We start from the raw sequence: 10,706 nt of genomic DNA, 5'->3' as shown, positions 1-10,706 counted from the left end.
AATTCTATTATATCACTAAAACAATTTTACAATATAAGAAAATGCAAAACTAATGCAAAGAAAATCCAAGTCCAAGGAGCTAAGTTTCAGGAAAAGTCCATGGACTGAAGATATTCCTCTTTGCCATCTCTGAAAGTCCCTTTTGGTCCTGAAACAGGCTTGCTACAGAAAAGTCCATTAATAGATATCAAAATTCGAGAAAATTTCTGGAACGTGGAATGTCTTCGCCACAGCCCTTTACTGAACAACTTGGGCTGAAGCTCATTTTTGGCCCTTCAATGCCTTTGAGCTGCTGCCAGCTCTTTCAACCCTTTTTATTTAATTTTTTTTTTTTTTTTCTTTTGCCCATGTGGACGGACAAGGAACCCCAGATCTGGCCCACAAAGTGGTGGCCCAGGACCGGAAGGGGGAAGCAAAACCCCCAAACCCATCAGGAGGCCGGGAGGTGGCCCTGGCCCAGGGACCCGAGCCCAACAGCCCAGGCCCAACCCACGAGGCAGGCTCGGCCTTGCCACAGGCCTGCACCCTGCTGCCAGTACAATGGCAGAACGGGTGGGGAGACGCTTCTTGTCCCCAAAATCACCAAGGCATGCCAGCAGCCGGGGAATTGAAGCTGCCCCAAGGATCTTCATCTCGGGCCTGGAAATGTTTGTTCCCCACAATTATTCTTTTTATGCTTTTCTGCAGAAATATTGTCATCATCTATTCCTTCCAGAGAATCTTTTCCTACTTTTAGGAGAACTCCTTTTGCTGCCCTCCCAGATCAAGCCAATTCCCAGGGCTCCTTCCCCAAGTGAGGTGCAGCCCATGGCCTCCACTCTCCAGCTGGAACAGAAGGAAGCACAGAGTTTGCTCATGTGGGAGAGGAGCTTCTCTTTCCTGCCTGCTTTTCGCTCTGGGACAGGTTGGTGTGTGCTCATTTGGTAAAGGCAGGTTTAAACTCAGAAGCAGTGGTGTTTCAAACTGCTCCCTTCTCCAGCTCTTCTGTGGGTATCCTCGGACAAAAGGCCTCTTGGTGGGAGCTCTCTGTGGCAGGTTAAGGAAGGAGGTTGATATTTCAGGGTTGTGACTGCTGAAAGCAGCTGGTTTCTGGAGGTGTCCAGAACTGGGAGTGGCTCCTTTTCTCACCTGCCTGCAGGAAAGGAAGTTGCAAAGTGGGAATTTCATTTGTAGAGATGGCCACCAGGGGTGTTTGCCAAGAGATGGGCTGGCAGAGAGGCAGGTCTCCTGCTGAACTGGCTGTGTGTTTGTCTTGATGGTGGAGACGGTCAGAGATGCAGACACACCAGCTGAAGGAACAGTGTGATTTACTGTAATGCAAAAGTGCAAAAAAGAGTCAGGAAAGGATAAGCTAAGCAATGCACCTCAGCATTATTACAAAAGGGTGCCTCTGGTGATTAAGGAAGATCCATCAGCAGGTACCCCAATGGTTTCCCCTTCATGCAGAGCTGCACATCAGCTGGGGGAAGCTGTCCCAGCCCAGCCCTGCAGAGCCACGGCCGGGAACCGGGAAATCCTGCGGTGCCTCCACCTTTGGTGGCCACGAGGCTCCCAAGTGCGCTGTGAGAGTAGCCCGGCTCCGACAGTGCTGGACAAGCAATGTGCCAGAGCTTCTGCTGGGGCACAGCTGGTGTCATTCTCCTCTTGGTTTTCTCCCCGAGCCTGCCCAGGGCTCAAGGAGGAACCAAGGCCAAGTGTGGCCTTGTCCATTTTCCTCATGCAGAAAGGTGAAGACGTGTTTCACCAGCGAATGGATGCAACAATCCTTTTGATAATAACACTTGGTTAAGGAGCAGATACATAGAACATTGGGTTGGGAAGGTGATCTAGAGGGCAGCTTTGGTCAGGTTCTGTTGTTGAGGCTTCAGTCAGGATCTGTTGTTCAGGCCTTAGTCCTTCAGTATTTTGTGGTGCAAATCACACCTGTGCAGAGCTGCAAACAAACAAGTCTGTCTTTAGCACATTTGAGACAGGAACAGCATTAGCCCTGCAAGGCCAGGCTAGGGCCAGGAGCAGAAGGCCAGCACCCTGCTTTGCCCACAGGCAGCCCTGCAGAGCCAGCAGCCCCTCCTGCCCAGGGCCTGAGGTGCCCGAAGCTGCCTCCCCGCTGTGCAGCTCTGCAGAGCCCGCGGGACGCAGGGTCCTGGGCAGCCAGGGCAGCCCGGCTGCCTTGGGGCACAAGGAGTGGCCCAGAGAGAAGCTGCTGCCCTTTGCTTTGGAACTGTTCCTCAGAGTCTTGTCAATAATCCACAGTGTCTGATGTGTTTTCCTTTCCTCTCCCAAATTTAACAGCTTTTTGAGAAAACTGACTGATGTAGCTGGTGCTGGTGGTGGTGCTTTTGTCTGCAGGTGAGGGCAGGTGATTTGAATCAAGGACAGAGTCCATTGTTAACACCCCAGCCTTTGCCAAGTCAAGAAAACCATTCACAATTGTGCTACCAGTGCTGAGCAGTTTTCCTAGGCTTTGGAAAACTACCACCTTAAGAAACCCAAGAGATTTTCCTCCAGGAGGATACCAGCAGTAGCGTGATGCCAATGTTTTCCACCCCTTTTCTGTGTCTTTTAAGAGTTCCTCAGTGCCCAGCAGGAATGAAATGACCTGTGATAATGTGATTTGACAGCTCTCTGTTGTTGGTTGCCACATGAGTGTTCATGACAAGCTGGACACCCCACTCGTGGCTCTGTCGAGTTAAATTCATCCCAATTGTGTGCAAACAGCAGCCTTGAGATGCTGAGAAGAGCAAGCCCAGTGGGTGGGTGTGCATGCACACACCTGGGGACGGACTGCTGAGTGGGCAGAAGGTTTTGCACTGCGGTAAATCATCACACTCCGAAGCTGGAGGAAGAAAACAAATCTATATGAAATGAAAAGATAAAAATCTATATGAAATGAAACGATATCAAAATGAATGAAATAATAGATATTAATTTATCATAGATGCAATTTAACACCTATATACTCTTGCCAGCTGGGGGTCTGTGTACAAACCACGAACGGGCCAGGGCTGCTGAGGAACGCGCCTCGAGCTGTTTGTTTTCCAGCATCAGTCTCATTACATGGTTATGACCATGGGAAGATGCCAGCAGCTCACATCGCTGGCAGCAGGCAATGAACTTAATGGTACAACTTACTTTAAAAGTTTTTTGACCAATCACACAAAGCAAAAGCATTTTGACAGTAGTTCTATCCAATCACTATAAGCACACGTACCTTTTGTTAAAACACTGCTTGCTTATTTTGAATACAATACCTGCTTGTAAGCCTTAAAACACAATGGACAGAGCTCCATTTTTAAGCTTAGAAGTTCCTAATATCTTGCTAGAGATACTTTTTTGAAGCTTAGGGAGTCATTCTAGCCAAGCATTAATACACAGACCATTGTTCTATTTGTCCTTATTTTTCTACTACTTATATAACTTTTCTGCTGACAAGTCTTATGGCTGCTGCTTAGCTCTAATTGCAGTTCTGCTGTCTCTGAGGCCTGCCTTTTGCAGCTTTCCCAAAACCCTCTGATTTGAAGGATTCCCACAATTCTCTCTCTCGGTACAACTAAAAAGAAACCTTTGTAACCATGTTGTTTGTTAACTACCTTGCATTTCATACTTTTACTATAGCATACCTGCTTATTACTTGCTTAAACCATCCTTTTTGCTAGCATTAAGCCTTGCTATATTCCAAGACAGCAATTTTAATGCTGTGAAAGTCCAGTCAGTTCAAAGGGCGTAAGTCATGTCTGACAGCAATTACAAGTCATTGTCCAAAAAAGTTTAGCCTGTTCCAAGGTCTTAATTCAAAACCTTCCTCCATGTCTATACGTTCACCCACCATCTCTGTGAGATTTCAAGAACTCTCTGTGAGTTCTTGAATCCATTTCCTCCCTCTCTCTCTTGTATGATAAAAACTTTTTGATAGTTTTGTCCATCATTTATTACACACAACAAAGTATGCAAGGTATTACTACTACTATCACTACCAAAACCCCCAATACATATAGAGACCTATTCTACAAAGTTCCCTTGGCCAAGGTGCAAAGCTCCATCCTTGGAACAAATCATCTAACCATGACCCACCATCTTCTTTAACTGGAGCTGTCAAATCTTTCAGCTTTTGTATGCTTTTGTGGATGGATTCAGTGAGTGATCAGACAGGTTCATGCAACACAATCCTTCAAATTCCTCACAGCAATGCCCATGTGCCTGTAAAAGAAAATCATTTGCTGCTCTGTTCTGTAATGTTGCATGTCTGACAGCACTAACATCAGTCATCATGTCACTAATTGCAATGGAAGTAGCACTGTCTTCTTTCTTCAGCCAACACCCCAATCGGTGTAATGGTTTCAATGCCTCACCCAAGGCAAGTTGATGGAGAAATAAATTCAATGTACCTCATTTTGCAGGGCCCTAGGGTCTGAAATTGCTATTACAGTTTTCTTTATAATGGGCAAATCTTTTTTCTCTGTTTTCTCTTGATGGCTTATTTAACGCTAGGTACTATCACAGTGAGTTGTCTGATGCTACATGGGCCACCTTTAATTTTTGAGGGAATGTCCTGCCAGGCTCTATCTCCACAAATGAGCCAATATTCTGTTGCTAATTGGCTTGAGGACTCATCTAGGTCATCTACTCGTCAGCAGTTTCACCCTTAGGGGGCACTGGGGTAGTACAATTGCACCACAAACTGGAGTATCTGTCCTCAGCATGATGGGGAGTAATATTTAACTGTGGATCTCCCTGGTACTGAAACTCAGCACAAAATTCCATCACCAATGAACCAAGAATTCCAATTCTTGAGGTTCAGAAGGTGCTTTAAGAAGATCAGGGGCCCAGTGATGCCAGCTGGTTATGGGATTGGTCTCGTTGGCAGCCTCACACCAATATTTGTCACTATTGGGTATTGGCTACTCCTTGGCTGGCACAGGCACACTGACCAGATGGGTTGCAAAGGATTTGTTTGGGCTCAAATTGGTCAAACGCATGGTGACTGAGCCTGCTGACTTGGCTAAAGCAAGGCAAACATTCATTTTGAATGAATGATCTACAGGCATGTATGTATGCAAAAGCAAGCAAGCAGAACTAACAAGTGCCAGTATATCCTTTGATACAACTCCGTGTTCCTTTTCAGCTGGTTTTTGGCAAAAGTTTCCTCATCTATTTCAGTTTTCAAGCAAATCTTTTAGCATTTGTTCAGGGACTGGCCAACTATAGGGCACTAAACTGTCCCTCTAACCTTCATTTTTTACAAATCTGGATATCTTACAATTCTTTTGAACACAATGGGCACCATGCTTTTGCTGAAAGAGCTCTATGATACAAACCATGTTCACAGTCCAAAAATCAACAATCAATCTCAAGATTTGTAGCTTTCACAGGCTGAAGAGGGAACGTCTGGCATGCACCGTAGCTTCTCCGTGCGGCTCACGTCTGCGTGCTCATTTCCCTGCTGGTGGAATTGTCGCTGCACTCTCGTGTATGAGACGGTTTCACGTCCTTCACGGGGACCCACTTAGGTCTGACACCTTTGCAAATACAAGCATACCCTTTGCCCCAAGTGATTAGTGGAAATGGTCCTTCAGTTTGTCCTAACTCAAGGTTTCTGATCAAAACTACAGGATTTTCTTTCAATTTTTCCTGTGTGCTGTTTGAAAAGTGCCTAAAAATTGGAGGATTAGTTCCTGCAAATGCGCTATTCAAAACATAAAGACATATAAAACTTTGCTCAGCCTCATCTGAGGTGTTGCTTGGGCCACTCCCCCTTTTGCTGATCTAGAATGGGATTTAGAGTGTGGTGCATCCTTTCAACAATTGCCTGACCTGTGTGGGAATAGGGAATTCCAAAAATGTGGCGAACACCCCAGTCCATCAAAAATGTCACCAATTTTTGAGCTGTGTATGTGGGGCCATTTGTTGGTTTTCATCTCGTGGGGGATCAGTTTGGCGAGCTCTGGACCCAGTGACACTGACAAGGACAAAAGCAAAAGACGAGAGGCGCTCTCTCTTCCCAGGACCAAAGTCCCACAGCTTTAATGGAGAACAGCTCCAGGAGAGAAAGGGAGTGTCCAGGAAAGGAAAGAGGATGTCCAGGGGAGGAAAGAGAGTGTCCTCCTCGTGGCAGGAGACTTTAAATGCTCGGAGAGGGGGGCAGTAGAAAGGAACTACCATAGTTCAGCATAATAAATCACCACACTGTAGTTTTCTGCATAAATTGCTGCACTTGTTGAAAACAAAATCCTAAAATCTCCCCAAACACAACTGTGCAGTCCCAAATGACCACAATGTGCGAGAAAAACCACTCAACCACCCTGTATTCCCAAGCACCAGGTGTCACGGGGAGTACCAACCCCTGCAATTACAAAGTCCACACACACAGGCTCACCGGGAAGGGAATATCTCTTTATAAGGGGACAGAGAGCTCACTTTTCTCAACACAGCACACACCATCCACCACATCAGCATCCACCCACATCATCTTCCTCAAACATTCACACACTGAAAACACAGCCACAATTACAACACACAGGAAAAATAGCAGCAATAAAACAGGATTTGCTCAATTCACCCCCAGAATTGCTAGCAAGTCCTTATTGACACAGCAAATCCTTTCTGCCAGCAGCCAGACCCAAGCCCAAACTGTACAGGCATACGTTGTGCACAGGACATCTCTGTGTGACTTGTGAACAGCCCTTCCCCTGCATACGCCTTACGGGTTACTTTATACAGAGTTAAACGTCCCTTTCTCCACAGTGCCAGCAGTCTTGTCTGTCCCCCACGAGGAGCAGCCGAGAGCGGAGGTGCCTCCAGAAAAGGAATGTCCTGGCAGCGCCCAGAGACATCCAGAGCCCGATTGTTCTCGCTGGAGCAGAGAAGCGTTCCTGCCGCGGTCAGCAAATGAGGTGTGGAATAGAACTCCCCACAGTTAAAGGTAGGAGGTGGTGTGTTTATTACAGCCAGGCACAGGAGGAGTTGTCTCCTGAAGACATGTGTGAAGAATCACTGGCTCTCTACTGATCTAAAAAAATCTTACATATTCATATAATTCCCAAAACAACTAATACATATTCATTAGCTAACCCCACCTACTCCCTTTGTATTCAAATGTATTATAATTGAGTCCAAAGTTCCTTCACATTTGTGGATTCTTTCACATCACATGGGTGAGTGGGTTTTGAAGTGGGGAATGGTCTCCTTCTGATGAAGGCCAAGAAGTTTTGCTCAATTTGACCTCTTTCCTTATGACCTGTTGGCAGGCTTTCGCACTCCTTGGCTATAGCTGAAGTTTCAGGGCCCAGGTGCAGGCTACGGTCCTCTTCTTTGTCCCAAAGAAATCCGCATCCCATCCTGCTTCTTTAAACATAGTAAAGACAGGCAAGTGATATATTACCCTAGCCTTAACTACCTTATCTGCTAAAAATTAACTATCCCCTATTATTTCTACTCTTCTTGCTATACTCTTTCCCCCTAACTAAATCTTACTAAAATTTTAACTCTTCCAGTTATTTTAAATCCTGGATTCATTGGCCTCATCTCACACGCCAGGCATGTGTGAGCCGATGCTGTAACTGGGAAATTCCACTCCTGAGCAGGAGATCCCAGGCCTGGTTCTGAGCTGGAAGGGTGAGAAGGATGAGATGCACGTGGTTTTGCTCCAGGGGATGTCCTGGAAGTGCACTGCCTACCTGCCCCTGCTGCCGAGCACCACACTCCACCTCCTTCTCCTGCTCAGCAGATTTTTAGGAATCCAGGGCTTGGTATGTATTATTTGCTAGTGCATAGAATGAATTTGCTTTGCGAGCCCAGTTTTGTCCTGGGTTATTTTTGTGCATGGGTCTGTCTCCTCCTGAACCTGTGTCAAAGACCAGCAGGGACCACAGGACACTCCTATTCTCTTGTCAGTAAATTCGGAGAAGTGATTTAAGTGTCAATAAGTATCAATCAGTAAATCAAATAATTTGGGGGAATGTGATGATGGTCACAAAGGTTGCAGGATGAAGAGAGAGGCGAGAATGTTGACCTCATGTTCAGAAGGCTTGATTTATTATTTTATGATATATATTACATTATAACTATACTAAAAGAAATAGAAGGAAAAGTTGTCAGAAGGCTAGCTAAGCTAAGAATATAAAAGGAATGAATACCAAAGGTCTGTCTCCTGGCAGAGAGCGAGACCCAGCTCTGCCATGAGTGGTCAGTAAATCCAAACATCCACAGGAGACCAATCATGCATCCACCTGTTACATTCCACAGCAATAGATAACCATTGTTTACACTTTGTTGCTGCAACTTCTCAGCTTCAGCAGGAAAAATCCTAACGAAAGGATTTTAATGAAAAGATGTCTGTGATAGGGGAATATTTAGCCTGTGAGTTTCAGCAAAGTATTGAATATGTCTTAGATTGATGGACACAAACTAGTAAGTGAGATTGCTGGGTGTGCACGTGTTAGGGAAGTGATTCCCCACACACCCAGTGCTGAGATCAAGGATTGCCTCTCTTCTAACCCTGAGCTGGCAGCAGGGATTGGGCCCTGCTTGGTAACGTTCATTTTGAAGACTTCTGTTGAGCAGGTAAGAATGGTCAAAATGAAATCTTTTCCAGCTGTTTCCCTTTGGTTTACCTGTTTGAGGGTTAAAATTGTGTGCTGCAGGTGTGCTGGGTGTGTGCAGAGCAGTGCAGCCCCAGAAACCCCTTGGCTTGCCCACAGGTTGTCATGCCTTGTTGCCAGGTGTGCCCAGCTGTGGCAGGAGAAGGAGCCCGCAGCGCAGTGGGCACCGTGCCCTGCCCAGCCGGGGCTCTCTGGCACAGAGCAGCAGCAGCGCCAGCACCGTTCAACCCGCTCCTGCCTTGGCTCCCCCTGGCACACAGAAGCCTCTGGAAATCAGCACCGCCAGTGGCGTTCCCAGCTTGGAGCAGCTGCTGCTGGCGGGCAGATGCTGCCAGTTCGACTGCTGCCAAAGGGGAAGAGAGGCGGAGATGTACCCGCACCGGAGCCCTGGGCATGTCCAATAAAGGTGCAAATATGTGGGGAGATTTGTTAGGAAGGATTTCAGCTGTGATGCCAACAGTGGCTTCTCTCCTGGTTCTGTGTGTTCTGGACGAGTAATGCAACAGTTGGGTCTGACAATTAAGAAGTAGATGTTATGTGGATGTTCAAATGTGCAGTGATGGTATTGTAATATATCCTCCCATAGTCCTCTTTCCCGTCCCCCTTGTAATAGCCTTGGTAGTCAGGGCATTTGGGGAGGGCTGGCTTGTGACCAGCAGGCAGGGTGTAACAACACCTGACCTCCAGTCAGGATGCAAGAAATTAATATCCTCCAATGGATAGCAGAGAAAAAGTTGTCTGACAAAACTTTTAGAGGAGCTAAGGGTATAAAAGGCAGAGCATCATTTTTGTAGATGAGCACATGGCTGCTAGTCACAGAGACTCCCAATGCTGCAATTTTTCCTTATTCAGTCCTTTGTTAAGGTTTACTAAACCTTTAAAATTTTAAAAGTGAGAGTCATTTCTCACATGTGCAATGCTTTGGGCCATTATCTTGTTCTGGTTTCCTTTGCTTGGGTCCCATCTGAGTGCTCAGCTGGGGTACAGGCTGTAGGTGCTTGGGGCACTCCTGGAGTTCCTCTTGGATCCCTGAACAACAGGGTTTGGCCCATTAAGGGAATTTGTGCTGCTTTGTGACACAGAAATCTTCCCAGGCTCTTTTGTGTTTGCTGTCGGGAAGGTTGGTTATTGCTTTGCATAAACTCACAGACCAACATGGAGCGTTTGCTTTGTGATGTCAGGGCATGATTGCCACCTTGTCGTCGTGACATCAGAAGGTTGCCTTGGTGCACAGAAGGCCTGAGTGTCAGAGCAGCCCTAGGCCTTGCTCAGTTGAGGAGAACTTTTCTGGTTGGGGTATTTGTCAGTGGGTAGCTGCCCACTGACAAGAGCCTTGTTTCTTCTATTTACCTAACTTTCAAAAATCACAATGTTTCACCATCTGGCCACAGCAGCTTTTGCTGCGTATGGCATTTCTTTTTCCGCGTATTACGTTACACACTTTGCACGTAAGTAGAGTTTTCCATTCTACTTAGGTTAGGGTGTATCCTTACCTGGCTTTTGTATGTTGTCCTGCTCTTTCTTGGGGGCTGAGTTTCTGATTTTGAAAGAGAAAGAGCATTAGGATGCCACTGGTTTGGTAAAGCTCCTGTCAAGAGGTTCAGCTAAAAGGGGGTGTCTGTAGCCAGAGGGGCAGCATTTGCAAGGGAACCTGCAGGGCTTCCATTCCCTCCACGGGAGAGTCTGTGGCAGCAGAATCTGTCATTTCCTCAGGTTGCTGGGACAAGCAGGACAACTTCCAAAATGCAGTCTGGGAGGCCTTCTCAGAAGGCCTTCTAAGGACTTTGTAGTTCTCCCCAGAACTCAGGGAAAGCTTCTTTTATTCTCAATTTTGTAATGAAAGGATTTGACTGTCTATTTTGACCCTTGACTGAGTGCTAAAAGAGTGATTCCCTTTGCAGTGAAGTGCAAACGCCAAAGCAGTGAGTGTCTGCTCCTGAGCCTGGAGCTGCTGCTGTGCTGTTTCACAGCAGAACTGCCACAGCTCAGGGGGATTCGGGGCAAGCTTTTCTGGGTGACTGTTTTCAGCAACTTAATGGGAATTAGTGCATGCAACTTCTTTTTTTAAAAATGTACCTGAAAGACAAGAGAACAATAGCTGCTTTATCT

Source organism: Melospiza melodia, unplaced genomic scaffold (genome assembly GCF_035770615.1).
Source record: "Melospiza melodia melodia isolate bMelMel2 unplaced genomic scaffold, bMelMel2.pri scaffold_35, whole genome shotgun sequence".
NCBI lineage: Eukaryota > Metazoa > Chordata > Aves > Passeriformes > Passerellidae > Melospiza > Melospiza melodia.
Note: the sequence above shows the minus strand (reverse complement) of the source record.